The sequence below is a fragment of the Amphiprion ocellaris genome, chromosome 2 (genome assembly GCF_022539595.1).
Source record: "Amphiprion ocellaris isolate individual 3 ecotype Okinawa chromosome 2, ASM2253959v1, whole genome shotgun sequence".
Classification (NCBI taxonomy): domain Eukaryota; kingdom Metazoa; phylum Chordata; class Actinopteri; family Pomacentridae; genus Amphiprion; species Amphiprion ocellaris.
The window spans coordinates 7,767,915-7,787,266 of NC_072767.1; the positions used below are offsets into that span (position 1 = coordinate 7,767,915).

Consider the following 19,352-nt stretch of genomic DNA (forward strand, 5'->3'; position numbering starts at 1 on the left):
CAATTTCGCAAAACATCTCAAGATCCGAGATGTTTGCTTTTTTGAGCTGCAGCTCCTCAGTGATTCAACAAAACCCCAATAAAAGCTTTTACCTGGATTCACTTCATCCTGAGGAGCCCTAATGCAATTTCTCCACATGTGCATCAGAAAAGTACCTCTTTCTGGAAATTATGTAAAAACTCTGAAAGTGCACGAGCTCGGGAAGCAGCGGTTCAGTTTTAAGGGCGCTAATTCTTTAAAAAATCTTGGCTCTTGCCGTCTAATTGCAGCTTTTAACCTTCCTGTGGCTGAGAGGAAGGACGAATGAAATAAAGGCACAATCAGAGTTGTCCCTAAAATAGAAAACAACACAAACTCCTCACGGCAAAAGAAACCGTACAAGCGATTCCAGCAGTGGAGTGGACGCACCACTTCATCCGCTTCTTTCCCAGAGCTGCCGTATCTATTTTCAATCTAAAAGATGGCATGAATGCCTTTGTCAGATGGGGGGAAGCAGCGTACGTGGAGCTAAAACAAGGTATAGCTCTGTGTCTCGTCAGGAAGCTCACACAAAAGAAGTGGGTGTAGTCTTTCCTAAATGCAATCACTTGACAGCCCTAAATCTTCACTCAGCGCTGCCCTGACAGGTAATGGTGCTTGTTAAACCTGATGAAGGTATATTGGCCTCCTTTTTTTCACCTCAAAGACACAGAAAATGTCTAAAAGGCTTTTTTTTTTTTTTTTTTGCTGCAGCTCAGATCTGAATGCTTTACACACCCGGCTGCACAATAACATGAAACATATTTCCAACCCTAAAAAAAAAAAAAAAACCTGCAGAAATTCCACGAGCTACACGAGAAAATTAGGTAATTTTAGCCGCTTTGAGTTTTCCTCATTAAATTTCCTGGTGTCGGTGCTCCTCGGCCTCTCCCCACCTTCAGCTGTGAAAGCGAGAGGACAGTTTTGGGGCCGAGAATTCTTCTTTCTCCACGGAGCTCATTTGCATAACATCAGCGCTGCGAGGAGGATTGTGATGCAAACAAGCCCAGATTGGCTCATTCCACCTGCCAATTTTAATAACCGAGGTGCCATAGGTTCCCACTGTACAATGGAGCTGCTTTCTTTAGAACAGGGGTGTCCAACATGCAGACCGTGGGCCAAAAGCGGCCCTCCAGAGGGTCCAATCCGGCCCTCAAAGTGTAAAAATTCCAGAGAAGACATTAACTGCAGATTGTAAATTAGTAAAACTATAAATTCCAAATAGTTTCTAGACCATGACAAGTTGTTTTGATCATAAATACTAGATTGCGCATAGTTTTGTTGTCATTTTGTGCCTCGTTTTTGAAATATTTTTGTCTTGTTTTTGTTGTTTTGTTTTCTGACTTTTGCTGCTAGTCTCATGTTTTTGTGGTTTTGTGTTTCCTTTTTGTCTTGCTTGTGTTGTTTGGATACGTTTTTTGTTGTTTTGTGTCTCGTTTTTGTCATTTTGTCTCGTTTTTGTATTATTTTTTTCTTTTTGTTGTTTTTTTGTCTTTTTTTGTCATTTTCATCATAAAGTAAAATTGCCCATTGTTCTTTTATAGATTTGTGTCTCGTTTTTGTCATTTTGTGTTTCCTTTTTGTCTCGCTTGTGCCATTTGTCCATTTTTTTGTAATTTTGTTTCTTGCCTTTGTCATTTTGTGTCTCATATTTGAATTATTTTATCTTGTTTTTACAGTTTTTTGTCTTTTTTGTCGGTGTGATCATAAATTAAAATACTAGTTCGCTCATTGTTCACTTGTGTCTCATTTTTGCAATATGTCGTTTTTGTTGTTGGATTTTTGTTGCTAGTCTCATGTTTCTGACATTTTGTTTCTAATGTTTGTTGTTTTGTGTTTCCTTTTCATCTCGCTTGTGTCGTTTGTCCATTTTCTGTCGTTTTGGTTCTCACTTTTATCGTTTTGCTTCTCACTTTTGTCATTTTGTGTCACATTTTTGTAATATTTTGTCATGTTGTTGTTTGACATTTGTTGCATGTCTCATGTTTTTATCATTTTGTTTGTTTTCGTTGTTTTGTGTTTCCTTTTTGTCTCACTTGCGTCATTTGTAGATTTTTTGTCGTTTTTTTCTTGCTTTTATCATTTTTTTGTCTCATTTTTGTCATTTTGTGTCTCACCTTTGTAATATTTTGTCTTGTTTTTTGGCATTTTTATCTGACTTTTGTCATTTTGATGATAAAGTAAAATACTATATCATTCAGTTCCAGATACCTGTAACTGAATGTTGTGTTCCTTTGTAGACACTCTGTGATGTGGAAGTTGTAATGTGGAAATGATAAACTGAGGAACAATGCTGTTGAAACTGCCCTTATTTTTCTGAAGAAATTTTAGTTTATTCATTACATTTTGTAAAAAAAAAAAAAAAAAAATCCTTAAATGTGAACATTTGCAGAATGTGCTTTTTTGCACTAAAACAAGGCAAAATGTGGAGTTGTGGTTATTTATAGGTTCTTATGCTCTGACTTCAATGGTCACTGGAGATCAAATTGGGCTGAATGTGGAACCTGAACTAAAATGACACCCCTGCTTTAGAATATGAGAAAAAGTTTCAGCCACAGATTGGACGTCATCGAGGAAACATTTAGCGTCCATTAGATGAATGAAAGCGGCGTCGCTGTACTTCGGCCCAAACGGAAGCATATGGCATACCAGAGGGAAAACATGAATAAATGTTTGCCATGGGCGAAAATATCTCTGTTCAAGAATATTCTCCCACTCCCAGCTGACCACGATTCAGACCTGACATGATTTAAAAAAAAAGAGAAAATTATGTAAATGGTGTGTGGCTTATGTTATCGTCCCCTGCCACCCACAGTAGGACAGCAGATACAGCAATCACCGCTCCTGCACCTTGTGTATGTTTAATATGCGTTTGCTCTTTTGTGATAACAAAAAGGAGGGGAGGGGGACAAACAGGGCTTTCTTTTCTTATTATTTTTTTCCCTCCCTGAATAACTGGACCAAAGTCAGGGAGTCTAAAGACACAAGGAGAGCAAGCAGGCAGATACAGGAGGACTGTCAAGCGGACCGCGATAAAACATTCTCTGGGAAATTATCTCCCTGTCATAAGGCCCTCCTGTTTTGAATGCCAAAGGGATTCAAATTCCCAAACAAATTCTGAGAGGTTGACCAATTTTTGCGCTCCGCCAAACGATAGCGGATTGCGTCGGACGTCGCACCTTTGAACCGACATGCCGGAGGTAGGACGGAGCCCAGATTTTAATCTCCCCGTGTCTGCACAGGTAATCCACTGAAGTGTAATTGCTACAGTTCTAAGTTATTCAAAAATAATGACAGGAGAATAAGACTCACTATGAATATGAAGTGAGTGTGATAACAGAGTCCCACAGTGACAGAGAAGGTAATACTTTGACAAGGGCTCTTGCTGGGGAGGAATATTCTCCTCTGAACATAAACAAGCCTCGACAGGGAGGCTGTTTCTTAACATGATGCGCCATTCAGAGGAACATAATGAACTGCACTGCGGAGATGAAAGATAAGGATTTATTCCACTGAAATGGCTGCTAGAGTCGATCCTAGAATAACTTCGACCTGTTTCTGTTCACACAATCTACAATAATTGTCTTTGTGATGCTAAAACAAGAAAGGAAACATGAGAATTACATCCATCCATCCATTATCGATACACCGCTTAATCGTGATTGGGGGGGCTGGAGTCCATCCCAGCTGACTTAGGGTGAAGCTTCACCTGGACAGGTAACAGTCTATCACAGGGCTACATATAAAGACAAACAATCATATTCACACCTACAGACAATTTAGAATCACCAATTAACCTCAGCATGTTTCTGGACTGTGGGAGGAAACTGGAGAACCTGGAGAAACCCACACATGTACAGGGAGAACGTGGAGACTCCATGTAGAAAGATCCCTGGAAGGCCAGGACGTGAACCCAGACCTTCTCCTCTCTGAATGGGAATTACATGAATTTACTGTACAGAAAGTAGATTTGCATCAACAATTTTTTTGGAAATTTTTGGCTTTATTTAACAGGTTAAGGTGAGATGCAGACAGGAAAGTAGGGAGAAGAATGGGAGGAAGACCTGCAGCAAAGAACTATGAGCTGGAATAGAACCCAGGCCGCTGCATCGGGGAATTTAGCCCCTATTTATGGGTCGCCCACTCAACCAGTTGAGCTATCTGGGCGCCCCGCATCAACAATTTTAAAAATCATAGTTCTTTTAAGTAGCAATTGAAAATTGCAAACATTTGCAGTCACTGCTTTCTGCAGAAGAGGGAATGTTTTGAAAAACAAGTCATCACAAAGCATGCATTTTGTTGTCCTGAACTTGTGCCATGGCATGTTTGTATACACACTACCGTTCAAAAGTTTGTGGTCATCCAGACAATTCCATGTTTTCCATGAAAACTCCCACTTTTATCCATGTGCTAACATAACTAATCATCAATGAGCCTTTCAACACCATTAGCTAACACAATGTAGCATTAGAACACAGGAGTGATGGTTGCTGGAAATGTTCCTCTGTACCCCTATGTAGATATTCCATTAAAAATCAGCTGTTTCCAGCTACAATAGTCATTTACCACATTAACAATGTCTAGACTGGATTTATCATTCATTTAATGTTGTCTTCAGTGAAAAAACTGCTTCTCTTTCAAAAATAAGGACATTTCTAAGTGACCCCAAACTTTTAATCGGTCGTGCACGTCTAATAAAGACTCCTCTCTACACACTGCAGCACTGAACGTGGATGTTTTACATGGTTTTAATCCACATGTTGTTGGTCACTTTGGACAGAAATGTTTCCCAAATAAATGGATGATGTAAAACTGAACATGTACAGCTTTTAGAAATGATTCATTTTTTCTTATGAGAAATGTTTTCTGGTGTTTCTTTGCAGTTCTTGGTTATCCATACTGCATTTTCATTTTTAATTTAAAACAGAACTCCTCATTGTCAGATTTGATATTCATTGTTAATGGAGATCAGAAAAAATAGGAAACTGGGCTCATTTTATTCTCTTTTGGGTTTTTTGTTTTCAAAAATAAGATGATTTCTAAGTGACCCCAAACTTTTGAACGATAGGGTATATGCAGATATATAGAAATAAGCAAAACAAAGAAATCAGTGTAAACCGGTGCGCATATATATATATATATATATATATATATATATATATATATATATATATATATATATATCAAATAAGGACATTTCTAAGTGACCCCAAACTTTTGAACGGTACTGTATATTTAGAAGAAAATCCCAAACATTTAACATCATCATCTTGATTTTCAGTTCAACATCTACTGAAAATGCACAAAAGAGTCCAGAAACTGAGCGAAACACTTCAAAGGAGACGTTTGAGTCTGTATCTGATGAATATTCAGTCCTGCTGTGAATGCTCTCCCTCTGACATCCTTCAGTGTTTCGTACACCAAAATATCTGCAGCAACAATTAGCCCTTTTGTTTGGGGCTATTACAGCATGCTCCAGTTGTACGAGTCGCGTTATGAAAGCTTCATTACACATTTCTGTCTCGGCGCTGAATTGTTTAACTTCGGTTCAAGTTTAAATACCAAGTATGCACCTGAGAAAGTCCTGAAAATGTCCCGGCCGTCCCTCAGAGAAGGCCTCGCCCTCCTCCCCCCGCTGCTCGGCTTCATGATGTGCAGGAGCCAACCAGCCCTTTTCAGGTGACAGAATAAAAGAAGCCTTTTTGTTTTGTTTTTTTTTGGTAAGTAAAGTGAGTAGGCGTTGCGACGTCTGCAGCTCAGCTTTGGTGTCTGGTAGCTGCGTTTCAGCGCCGCCATTTCTGGAGCAAACGTGAGGCGGATGTTTAAAAGAGCGGTGGATATAAAGCGCCTCACCTCCGTTCTGGCGCTTGTCGAGGCACCGCGGAGGAAGTTTTCCATCCTTGAGGCAGGTCTCGGCCTCGTGGGCCTGCTGGACCTATTTCTGATGGTAATGGCTGCAGGAGCCGCATCCTGTCAGCTCACTCCAGACTCGCTCGTAATCAGCTCGGCTCGGCCAACGCCAGCGGCTCCACTTTTTGCAATGACAAAAAAAACGCAGCAGTTTCAACCCCCCATTTGACTGTCCTCTTTACGCAGCCCTTTCTCTTTTTTTTCCACGTTTCCATCAACTCCTGCAGAACGGCACTCGTCACATTGGTTCAGCTGCTGATGCTGAAGCTAAAAATGAAGCATGTGTTGCCAGGCACAGATGCAGCTCTTGATAATTTTGTACAGCTTGTTCAGAGCTTTCTGTCTGGTCATCGTTTAACCTCGCTTTGATTCCATCGCGGGGGTGATTCAAGTAAACATATGTTCGCTTTTATACAGTTTATCCGTACGAGAGCACGAATATTCCACTAGCTTCGCGATGTTTGGACATTTCATGGCATCTTTTTGGGACGGTCATCTCATTTATCATCAAAAAAAGACGCTCGTCAACGTAAAAAAAAACCCCACAAAAATCTGATGTAGAAGAAATTAAGATCCTGCTTTCTCTTTGTGTGCATTTAATGTAACTAGGCCTGAATACACAACTGGGATCTATTAATTTTAGAGGAAAAATAAAATTCCTGCCAATTCTAATTGAAAATTTTTGATTTTTCAGACCGACTGAAGGATTATGTTCACTTTTAATCTCCTGGTTTGTGTTTTTTTCATACGAGAGCACAAATATTCCACTAGCTTAGCGATGTTTGGACATTTCGTGGCATCTTTTTGGGACGGTCATCTCATTTATCATCAAATAAAGACGCTCATCAATGTTAAAAAAACACAAAAATCTGATGTAGATGTAGAAGAAATTAAGATTCTGCTTTCTTTTTGTGTGCAATAAACAAACCAGGGCCAATTACACACCTGGAATTTATTCATTTTAGAGGCAAAATAAAAATTCATGCTATTTCGAAGTGAGAATTTTTAATTTACGAGGTCTTTAATGGACTGAGAAAGTTCCATAAACCTTTTAAAAACTCCCTGGACAGCCTTCACACGTTTGTTTTGATATTAGCTCCAGCATATTTAGGTTACCGATGTTTCACTCTGATTTTAAGGAATCTTTAATACACTCCATCTCTTCTTCTCACACTGAGGACATAACGGATGTGAAGTGGAAGCTGCAGTTCTCACACTCGTCTCAATTACCAAAAACCAGTTTGTGAGCGACTGAATGGCTGAATTAGACAAAACGGGTCGCTCTAATGGATAAAGCAGTCAGGGTACGTGTGATTTATGGCAGAATTCACACCAGCAAGAGCCGCCTCACACCTCATTGAGAAGCAGGCTGATGAATTATTAGGGCGGCCTGTATATGTACTTTTACTGTGCAAACGCCAAAAAGATCAAATCGGCAGCGAGGTGTCAATATGAGGCATTCCAAATGTCATTATAAATACATGAATAATTTGACGTCTCCATCGACACACACACTCACACACACACACACACACACACACACGAGTTGTGTGCAGTATTTAAGATGTTCATTAGCTCACCCCCTCGGCAGTGGAGGAGGAGTTGGATCCAGCAGCGGTGGCGGATGCCAGGCCTGGCACAGCTGTACAAGCAAAGCTGTAAAGAGAAGTCACCGGCCACCGTCGCTCAATCTTCCCCTGCGTTAATCCCACACTATCTGCATTCACGTCAGCCCCGCTGCTCGTGTCCCTGCATCACTTTTCACACTCCCAAGTTCAATTTGGCAGGAGAGTGGACATGTTGCATCACTTTCTGCTGGCTGAAAAACCCTCTCGGCATTGTTCCCTCTCCTCTGAGACAGCGTGATGGGGCTGTGTTATCATGTGCAATTGATTCAATAGTCATTCTCTGTGGAAAAAAAAAAAAAAAAAAAAAAAAATATATATATATATATATAAAATTCTTGCTTTCAGGTATTGGCTGGATCCAGCGAGGCAGGTTTACTTATGTATTCCTGCAGCAGATCTGTGACTTTTACCAGCAGCGTGGCAAACACGAGCACATATGAGCTTTAAAAGCCTTTAATGCTCCTCAATCTCTTCTTAGCTGATCAGATCATCTTCTGAACGGCCTCGATACGCGAGCAGGGCGGCCGGTGTGTACAGAGGAGTCAGCTCCGTTTATCTGCATTCATCATTTACAGCATTATGCTGTCACATCAGAGCCCAAGCTGCTGCTGTAGCTGGACAAAAAAAACACAGTCGAGTGCTTGGTCCAGCACTCTTAAACCCCGCTATGTTTTTACACACAGAATTTCATACTCAGGCTCCGGCAGAACCAAATCCCGGCCCTCGGGGCAGGAATTTTATTTTAACATCTCTTTTCGGGGACTGACATTTTGTCCTCTGTTTTTCAAATGTTTTCCCAAGAAGCGTCTCTCCGGTTGACCCATGCGGGGAGAGACCGTTGCCTCTGGCTTGTCACGGAGAGGAGAGTGATGCGGTCGTGTGGCTAACAGAGAGGGAGGCTCTGTACTGAGACAGCAGCAGGTGCAGCTGTGACAGTTGCCGTGTTGTTGCTAGCCTCGCACTGTAGTCGAGATGAGGTTCACAGATGTAGCCACTCAGTGCAGTGGTTTATTGGCTGCCTGAAACAATGCATCTCTGTCAGGAACAGCTCCTCCTAAGGCCATTTCTCTCTAAGAGCGCTCTGCGCGAAACAAGGCGTAGAAAAAGCCCATTCTGACACACAAGGTCAATTCTGCTCCACGGCAACACAATCAAAGCTCCCCTCGCTCTGCCAAAAAACACAACAAATTCCAACCTGAAGCCATCGTACGGAAGCGTGAAGGTTTGGAAGGGGATTCGTGTAATAATAATATTGTTAATAATAATGTCTAAATTATGCATAAAAGTAAACATCTAATTGTATTATAAGTCCAACAGTATGTAATTAGCACAGATTTTGGTGCTAATTATTGCTATAAGCGCCGTCACTGTTTGTCAGAACACATTCCTGATTAATTATTAGCAAGCATGTTTCCCAAGTCGACCGAGAACCACCCAAGGCTGCACTTTACCCCGTGTGAATCCTGCAAGACGTGCATTCCAATCATGCAACGCTTTCGATACACCGAGACGAGTAATGGCACCCAATCTGCCGTGGCTGTTTTTCCCTTTTCTTTCTGTCTTTAAAAGAGGAGAGCAAGCAAACCTGATTCTTCTTCAGTTGTGGAAGTAGTCCGCAAAAGTCCAGTCCGGCGCGGCGCTGCATTGTCGAATCTCAGAGCAGTTGGAGATCTGAGATAATATGACTATTGTTTTCCTGTAAAGCACCCAGTCTCTGCTTGTTCAATTACTGGAAGGAGCCTCAACGAGGGCGGTTAAATCATTTGCAGAGACATTATCTACGCAGAGAGAAAGACGAAAGGAGAGGGCGGGTGGTGGTGGTGGTGGTGGAGGTGGTGGAGGTGGAGGGAGGGGTTGAGCAGGCGTCGGGGCCAGAACTTTAGTTTGGAGAGGAAACAGAAACATTTCTGTAGACCACACATGGAGGGTTGCTGCGAGGATAAAAGCAGCAGGATTCATGATTCACTGCAGGAAATTAATAGACTAATACGGCTCCTCTCTGTTTCCACGCCAAAAAGCACACAATAAGATCAAATTGTTTTCATTACAGGTGATGATGGATATCTGTGTAGATTATTAAAATGTACGCGGATTTACGAGCCGGCGACCACGAAAACTTCTCGCTCCACATGTGTCGCCTAAAAACACCAAGCAGCTCGCAAGCACTCGTCTGTCAGCGTGAGCAATCATTAAGAGATAATTTGATTGTTTTTGGGGGGTTTTTTTCAACCTCGGCTATGTTTGAAGTCTCTGGCATGGTAGCAATTGAACAGACAATTATTTTCTTGATTAGCTTAGTTTTTAGCAACTTCCCATGCCTGTGATATTCCTCTGAAACTCCCAGACCAGACGCTCAACTCCATCTGACTTGGCAGCTACGTTTGCAAGAAGAAAAGCTTCCACTCCCAACTAAATACTGTACAATAAAATATCATTTATCAAAGCCTCAGACTGACAAATAAACCGCAGCACCAAATGCACACATATATATTATACGGGTATGTGCATATAGGGTGAAATATGCAGTGACGTGTGTGCTTCAAAACACTTTATATTTTATTTGGCAGGATTTCAGCTGCAAATTAGTCAGCAAACTGCACTTTTTTTATTTATTTATTTTTTGCACAGCTTGACTTTACTGTGTGGTGCATTTAATCACTTAGAATGCAGCTTATTCAGTCTACATGCTGCTGCAGTTTTCTGAATTAACTCCCAAGAAAAAATAGGAAAGCAGATATTGTTATAACCTCTTCAGTTTTTATCCATTGGACGACTTTCTATTTCTTTATATATATATATATATATAATTTTAGTGTAAGGTTTCTGCTTCCTTTGAGTCTCCCAGTTCACTTAAACTGCCAAACTATGTTAGTCAACACAATAGCTGTGTGAATAATTTCATAGATCTAAAATACAGCCGTGGAAAAATACATCAAAAACGATATTCAGATGTTGAAAACTGCTCACCAGCTTCTCTACAAGAATGTCAGTTTGAATATAGTGAAGGAGAAAAACGCCCACATATCCCAACATGAAATTATTTTTGAAAAGAACGAAAAAAAAAAAGGAGCAAAACTTTTCTCACTTGCAATGAGTCACAATTGTCAAGGACAACAACAGCCTATAGGAGGAAATATATTGCTGTGGCATGTTTACCCACACCATCCCTAAATAACAGCCCTGTCTTGTTGGAAAAGGGGCTTTTAAGCGTGGCTGTGCTTCGCTCTCCTATAATCCAGCCGAGACACTACTGCTTCCCCTGGCAGACGTCCGCAGATCCCCCTCTCTCCCAGCCAGGCCTCGCTCTCGCTGCTATGGCAGAGCCGCAATAACTGCTGTTTGCTCAGAGCCTTGCCTCCCAGGTTCTCCTCTGTCACACACAAATTGAATATTTTCCCAAATAGTGTTGCAGCTGCGCACAGATAAGGACGAGTCCTGTTCACACGGCACAAAGAACGAGACAGGGTCGGTGTGTGTGTGTGTGTGTGTGTGTGTGTGTGTGTGTGTGTGTGTGTGTGTGTGTGTTCTTAATTTCTTTAAATCATAATAACATGAAATAAAAGAATGTAAAATAACTATAATTGTTGTGTATTTTAAATGAGCAATTCTGATTTTTATCTGTGTGCATTTTTTTTTAAAAAGTTGATTATTTCACCAGAGCTGCACATTTCTTTCACTTATCTTGGGAGTGACTAAAACACACACACACACACACACACACACACACACACACACACACACACACACACACACACACACACACAGCCCAACCAGAGTCGAGCTCTCGACTCGATGTGAAAATACGTAAGCTGCAATCAGAAACCAGGCCAATATGTTACACCCAATCGTTTTATGACCAGCAGCTTTAGTGACCCACTTTTGCACTTCCTTCTTCTTCAGAAAAGCACCAAATGATTGAAGCAATGAAGAAGGAAAGGGGAAAAAAAAGAGCTGCCAGATAAGCTCAGGGAGGCTGCCACTTGGTCTCTGGAACCTACAGCCCAGCCTTCGCTTAATATCTGTGTTGTTTTCGTGTCACCACGCTTTGAATCGAGCTCCGCTCTCCGTCGCCGGTGTCCTTGTGGAGTAATGTTCTGCTAGCAAATTATTTAGGCAAGCAGAAAGTTTCACCTGCCATTTCAGGGGCCCCGAGTCGCCCTGCTGCACCAGAGGCCTTTGGCAAGTGGAAACAAATGTTCCACAAAATGGCAGGGAGGGGAACACGGTGGCGCACGGTGCTTTACTGATTGCCAATCGTAAAATAAAATCAGTCATGAAAGGGGAGGCATTCTGGCCCACCGAAGGCCGACGTCAAATTTGCCGTAGCTTTCTTTTTACAGCCTTGTTTATTCCCTTTAATGGCGAGCAGTTATCCGCACAGCACGGCTCCTTGTATAGGTGGTTTAGCAACAGAAAAGATTGCATCTGAAAACACAAAACCCACAATTTACACGGCAACTAAGCGATGGGATGTAAATCTGAACGCTTTAAACTCCCTGCAACCCTCTGCCAGTGGCACACTCGCACCCTTTACGTTGCTTTTCGCTGCTAACACGTCATTTGTTGGAGCTGCAATTTGAAAATTTGGTTCCTCGCACACTTTTGGCTCACAAGGACACAAGTGCATGGAGGGGGGGTAAAAACCTCGAATCTGGAGGATAAAAGCCCCCCTCCACCCCACCACCCACCCACCCATAGTGTGACACTGACACACACAATCCATTCAGCCGCAAAGAAGCAACCTTCAGATCAGCCATGTTGACTCGCCAAGTGCTGCTCACTCCAAGACACCAGGAGAACGTCGACGCCAAGCGAGCAGCCAGAGCGGGCCTGCCTGGCCGGTCGGTGGGATTTAAAAGATGCACTGTGATCTGTTTTTAACGTCAGATGGAGCTCAGCTGCTGCTCTGAGGGGGAAACATCCCAGCCGAACGCGAAGCAACAGTCCGTAATGTCACACATTCAGCCACTCTAGTGCTCTGTGACACGCAAAGTTGACAAAAGAGTGACGAGTCTCACGCAGGAGTGTGCAGGGCTGTATTGATCTGCCAGCAAAGATGAATGCTGGAGCAAAGAGAAGCAATCTGGAGCTGTGGCAGATCAAGAGCGGCTGCAGGTCTTTGAAACCGGACGCACTTCCACTGTAAGAAGGCTGAAAAAAGGTGCTCTCAGGCTAGACTCCATTGCAAAAACGCTCATAATGGCCGCAGATGTCAAGCAACAAGACACCCGAGAAGACAGTTTCCTTCTTTAAAACGCATCCACGGGCACATCACATCACTCCCATATAGCTGTGATTCAACGCTGGCAAACAAAACTACAATTCTGCTGCCGTTTTAACGAATAAATCAGGGGAAAAAAAGTAATGATTTGCTGCAGGATTTTTTTCTCCTCTTATTCCCCCAAAGCAAATGTTATTTCTCCTCCTGTGCATATTAGCTCGTTGTCAGAAAGCTTTGACAAATTCTCCCACAACCCGCCACACAAACAAACACAAGTGAGATTAACGTTCCACACAACATGTCACACGGACCTGCTTACAAGAAGGAAACAAGAAGTCCCACACACTCATCCTGGAGCCTTTCAAGCCCAGCCAAAAGGGGAAAAAAAACACAGTGGCACAAAAATGCAACTGCTTTCCATTGTGTAAAGGCTCTGACCACTTTGATATGCTAATAGCCTCCTTCTAAACATCTGGAATTTGCATTATTTTATGGAGTTCCCCCCTAATAATAAGAATTGTAAAGCAAAGGCTTGAAGGAGCAGTGGAGGTTTCTGTAAGATGATAAAAGAGTGTAAGCCTTTTCCTCAGGCGTTCCTTCCAACTTCCTCAGTCTGGCTTTGTGTGGCTCAACAGTCACTGAGTAATGTAGTGGAGGAACACAAAAACCAAAATCTGCATCCTGAAAACACTTTCTGTTTGGATGACCTCGCATGGGGTCCTGCAACGGTGCAATTTAACATGAATTTCTGCAGCAGCTCATGCAGTGGCTGTGATAAATGTGCACATTTTTGCAGACTAAATACAGACACATTCATGGACACTAATCCAGGCAGGAATTTGCAGCTCCCTCCCTCCTCTGTGTTTAAAGATCACATCCACTGCAACTAAAAAAAATAATACAGCTACGGGCATGTGGAGCTAAATTTATCCCGGTGCTCTGATCGATCAGGCCGAGCTGAGCTCCGGGGCTCCGGGGCTTCCAGCGGCCGCCGCGCTGCCGCTCCGCCGGGCTGAAGGCGCACCGGAGCCGCGTGTGCGCGTCCGCCGCCGCGCTTTAACACATGGCTGACAAGACGGAGGCCTAAATAATACATGTGCAGTAAAAGGATCTAATTTTACTGCCACTCCGCGCCCGCTTCAGCCCGAGCAGCCGATTCTGACCCTGTTTTATTCCCGTTTTCATTCTCATTTGTGCCCCCGGATTGATTTCCACGCCGGTGGATCCGCTGCATCACCGCGATCTGTGGCCAAAACTCATTATTGCGCTGCGAGGCGACGCTGCGCTCGTTTCTCCTCTTTTCTTTCCCTTTCTTTTCTTTTTTTTTTCTGGACAAATAGCCGAACCCCAATTATAATGGATTAGCCCCTGAACGCTCTCCAGAATCACACCGACGTCGCTCCTTCCAGCTCAAATCCCCATTCAGTGGATTTAAAGCCCTCAGCGACCAACAAACTCCGGCTCAACTTTGGAGGCGCACGTTCCACAATTAAAAAAGGCTGTTTTTACACGTTCTGCTCAGCTGCTTCCCCAAAAACACACGTTCAGATCGAAACAGTTTCCATTCAGACCGAATCAATCCACGTCTGGTTATGTTTTGATTAAGCGCGTTTCAATTACGCACGCTGGAGTTAAATCACTGCAAACTGGATCCAGTGCTCGCACTTAATTACTGTCTGCGTTTTAGAGAGTAAACCGGTGAAACTTGGCTTCGGGGGTGAAAATAAAAGGCAGGAAAAGTTCCTCCCCGCATGAACTTGTCCTCGCAGTTGAGTGCGCTTTAATAAACTCTTTCTTACCTTTCTGGAAATGCAGCGAAGCCAATCGGCGCTAAAATGAAGTCAGGGGAGGAAATGTGAAGAGTAAAAATGTCAGATAGCGGAAGGACAGTCTGAGAGCAGCGGCTGGTTCATGCTCCCCTGATGCGGGACCGGAGGCTGGCTACCAGGCGGCGGGTCCCCCCCTCAGCCCGTACATTCCCCCGCACCGGGCGCGCACTTCCATGGCACCGAGGTGTTGCTCTGCGCTCAGCTCCAAGTCAGCGGCGGCGCATCCACTCTGCGGCTCTTCACTCCAGGAGAAGAGAGAGACAAAGCTCGGGGACCAAACAAAAAAAAAAAAAAAAGAAAAGAAAAGAAAAAAAGAGTCGTCAGAGTGACTGAGGGACGGAGGAGACCGGAGTGGAGCTGCTCGGTGTCTGCTGAAGGGCAGCTCAGGAACCGCCGACGCTGCGCTCCCGGCTCCGCTCACTGACTCTGCTGAGACTGGGCAAGTGTGAGCGGCTCACCTCTGGAAAAGATCCCGCTCACAGCGTTCAGACACTTGGTGGAAGCAGCGCGGAGCGGCTTCCAGTAAACAGCGCCAGTGCAGAGGAGAACAGGCTGCCGTCTGCGGGAGCCGTCTGAGCGCAGGGTTGCGCCAAAACCCGACATGGACTCCGGATCCACGGTGGCTCGGAGCGCAGCAGACTAATCACATCAAGTTGTTATCAGGGCCCCGGTAGGACTCGGCTCGGCTTTTTCTTCTCACATAAGGGGAAGAGTCACCGGCATCACACAGAAAAGAAGGAGGTTATCAATATATTCCCTTCATTTTGGCCCCTTTTTCTGCTCAGAGGTGGAACACTGGCTTCCTTTTGGGTGAGAGGCCCAGACTCTGTCACAGTAGGCAGTCCAGCCTATTCAGCCAATGACAGAGGACTCATTCTACTGTAATGCTAGCAGGCATCAAAAGGAACATGGAAGTACAGGGCCACTCTTCCCCCCTCTCTCCAACCGGCCCCACAGGACTGAACACTGGCCTCAGCAGCTCTGGTCAAGCTGCTGCCGCTGCTGCTGGTCGCCGGAGCCAAGTGTGTGAAGCCGAGCAGCTTCTCAAAGCTCCTCTCAGCTTTTTCACTCTAGTTTTCTTTTACATGATTCATGCCAGCGTTCAGGTCTGGGGAATAATGTCCGGCTGCTGCTGCTGTGACCTGCACTCCTCAGGCTGCATGATGCTTCTGTGCAGATGTGATTACATCCATCCTGTTCCCTAAATGATTTCAATTCAAAGGCATTTTTGTTAGAAGCATATTTCAGAAAATCTAGTTATGGGTGCAGCTATTATCTTTAACTTTATATCAGAAGATCTAAGCATAAATAAAACACGCAGGAATGTTTTGGGTTTATTTCTGCATCCTGAGGAGACTGAAAGAGAACATGCTACACACCTGGCTTCAATAAAAGCCGTCTCTCAGTCACTGTGGGGAAATGTGGGCTTGAGTCATGCTTGCCAGGTGAAGGTGAACGCAGGAGAGGGGCAGAGTTATGTTTTCATAAGCATAATTTTACATAATAATACAGCCGTCTTTTTTTGCGAGGGACAAAAAAGGAAAACAGATGTAATCAAAGGTCACCCGGTGACAGGCGTCCATATCTGGAGGTATGTTTATTTATAAGGCGAGACCGAAAACACATGTGGTGTCTCTGCACCGACTCAAACTCGTCTGAATATAATTCCTCAAATTGTCAACAGAGGGCATTAGACTTATATCCTCCCAAATGTGCATAAATCACTGAACTGTAGGCTCCACAACAGAATAAAGCAGGTGAAGACATCAGCCGCTGTAATTAAATGCTTTTCTGCTAATTATAGACCACCTTGTGCGCATGAGCCTCCAGCCTGAGCTCCGTTTCCTTTGACGAGACGCAGCAGTTGCACATAAATTGTTATGATAAACTCTGATGTAATCATATCTTGCAAAGGTGGCACAATATTGCGCGTAATCACCCGCCAAATGGCGCACGACAGCCGCCGACTCCTTCAGCGCCGTCGAGGTGAGAAACATAATTATCGCCGTGATCTTTTTGGAAGCTAAAAATCTGCAGCACGCCGAAGATGTTGTTCTGTTTTCATATCAGGTGGAACAACGGCAGACGCTTCAGACGCTCGGAGCAAACACGCCGGCCGCTTTCCCATGTGGCTCCAGCCTGCCTCTTAACCTCCGATTGTTCACCAAACAATGCTTAGTGGTTCCTTCCCAAAATATTTGCACATGATTGACATCTCAGGCACACATGACCAGTCAGAAGACCGCCGCTGACCCCGGCAGGTCTGAGGCCTTTCATGCCAACGGACAAAGATTGGGCCAACTTATATGCTTCAGAGCACAATTAACAAAGCTGAGCCGAGGCCTGACCGCTCAGTCGTTGCTTCATTAACTGTTTTTGATGTTTTCTTATTAACTTGTTGTGCTGCTTCTTACCGGGGTTGACCTACATTCGACATTGCAAAAAATGCATGCATTTTAGAGATTTATATTCTTTTATAAACATGCAAAATCATCATAGAGGTGTCTGATCCGTACGAAATTCAACCTGCAGCTCGACAACAACCATAAACACGCAGTCGGAGTCAGAAAGATGCATCTTTAGTGGCATAAAGACGTAGAATTGTTGCAACTGAGCCTTAATCTTAGTGTCATGGAGTCAGTTTGGAGTTAAATGAAGAAACAAAAGGTGTTGAGAAAGTTTAAATCCACAGAAGAACTGCGGTAACATCTGCAACTTAATCTGTAGCGACACTGTTTCAAATTCAATGGTGCATAAAACCAAACTTCAAGTTTTCTTTCTATTTGCTGCAGTTTGTATGAAGATAACTTACAAATTAAACTAATTACTGGGACTTACGGAGTCGAAAACTTCAATCCGGTTTCCTCCTGTTAGTCACTAAATTGTTCCAAGTACAGATAAAAGAATCAGCCATAGGTGAAGCTCGACAACACAACAACCACAAACATGCAGCCAGAGTCAGAAAAAAAGTCATCTTCAGTGACTAGAAGATGTAGAATTCCTGCAACACTTGGCATTCATATTCTTTATAGAAGCATGCAAAATCATCATAGAGGCATCTGATCCGTACGAAATTCATTTTACAGCTCGGCAACAACCACAAACATGCAGTCAGAGTCAGAAAAAGCTCATCTTTACTGATAAGAAGACAGAGAATTCCTCTAATTTAGTATCATGGAGTCAGTTTAGAGTGAAATGAAGAAACAAAAGGTGATGAGAAAGTTTAAATCCACAGAAGAACTGCGGTAACATCTGCAGCTTAATCTGTGTCGGTACTGTTTTAAAGGCCTTGCTGCATAAAACCAAAGTTTTCTTTATATTTGCTGCAGCTTGCATGAAGCCAACTGATAAATAAAACGAATAATACTTGTGTCAAGGCCTTGCATAATTGAAAACTCCAACCCCGTTTCCTCCTCTAACAGAGACGTCACTTAAATCAACTTACTGACATTTTTTACTCACTAAATTGTTCTAAGTGCAGATCAAAGAATCTGCTTCAGGTGCAGCTCAACAACAACCACAAACTTGCAGCCAGAGTCAGGAAGATGCAACTTTAGCAACATAAGGACCTAGAAGTCCTGCAACAGAGCTCTAATCTTAGGGTCATGGAGTCAGTTTGGAGTTAGATGAAGAAACAAGAACTGTGGTAACAACATCTGCAGCTTAATCTGTGTCACCACTGTTTTAAAGACATTGGTGCATTCGACCAAATTTGAAGTTTTCTGTCAATTTGCTGCAGTTTGCATGAAGTTAACTGATAAATAAAACTTATGTAACCCAAAACTCCAAACCTCCTGTAACAGAGACATCACTTAAACCAACTTACTGACATTTTCTACTCGCTAAATTGTTCCAAGGGCAGATAAAAGAATTGGCTTTAGGTGGCTAAAGTGGGTTGCACTTCCTATTTTCTTCTTGTCACATCTCTTCCAAGCTCTATAGATGAAAAGTTCAAAGTGAAGCTCCGAGTGTGTGAACTAGTGATGTTTCTGTCCCTTCCTCATTTGCATGAATCTGTTCCAAATCAAGTGAAACTCCTCCTGACTCCCGCGGTATTCTCTCATCAATTTGGTGGAGCTGGCTCCAGCCGTCTCCCTGGATATCAAACTCTCGGAGCAGACTTGTAATCAAAGAAGGCCTCCCCACACAGCGGAGGCTCGCTTAATATTTATGTAGTCATGGGCAACCATGTAGCTTGGAGTTCCGACCCGACTTCTGCTGCTGGACTAAAGCAGCACAGGTTATTTAGCGAAGTAGTAGGATTAGAAAAGATCCGGAAAAAACTCTGGTTCTGTTGTGAACGTTGTTAATTTATCAGGTTTTATAAAGCAGCTCTGTGGACGATAAAGTTTAATTTTAATCTGTATTTTAATGCTGCCGTAATTCAAAGTCTTGTGCTGAAATCTGGTTCTTCCACTGAAACTAACTTTCTTCTAAAAAGACAAAGTAAAATTTATAATAGTCTGAGATTGTAATTTATGTAAATAGTTGATTATTGTATATTATAGTACAGCACAGTACACAACAATATATTAAATATTATATTGAATTTATATCATGTGGCCACATTAACTGATTTTGTGTCTCACTGGTGTCATTGTGTCTAATTTTTAAAAATAGTTTGTGTCATTTTTGTTATTTTGTGTTGCTTTTGGCTGATTTTTGTCAATCTATTTCATTTATGTTTAGTTTTTTTTGTCATTTTATGTTCTGTTTGTGTCATTTTGTGCTGTTTAGTTTTGTCTT

General features: G+C 43.0%; 1 protein-coding gene across 36 annotated transcripts in view; it reads right to left on the minus strand.

The window, feature by feature from the left end:
* The window catches only part of adgrl2a (adhesion G protein-coupled receptor L2a), a 149,833-nt gene extending 134,454 nt beyond the window's left edge, over nucleotides 1-15,379 (minus strand). For 8 of the 36 annotated variants that reach the window (XM_055004685.1, XM_035958357.2, XM_035958382.2 and 5 more), the window contains exon 1: nucleotides 14,577-15,374. The gene's annotated coding sequence lies outside the window, so the exon portion shown is untranslated. Of the gene's footprint in view, nucleotides 1-9,141; nucleotides 9,284-14,576 lie in introns of those variants that run through there. The other 28 variants (XM_023292706.3, XM_035958364.2, XM_023292710.3 and 25 more) reach the window with 9 other exon arrangements.
* Nucleotides 15,380-19,352: the final 3,973 nt, after the last annotated feature.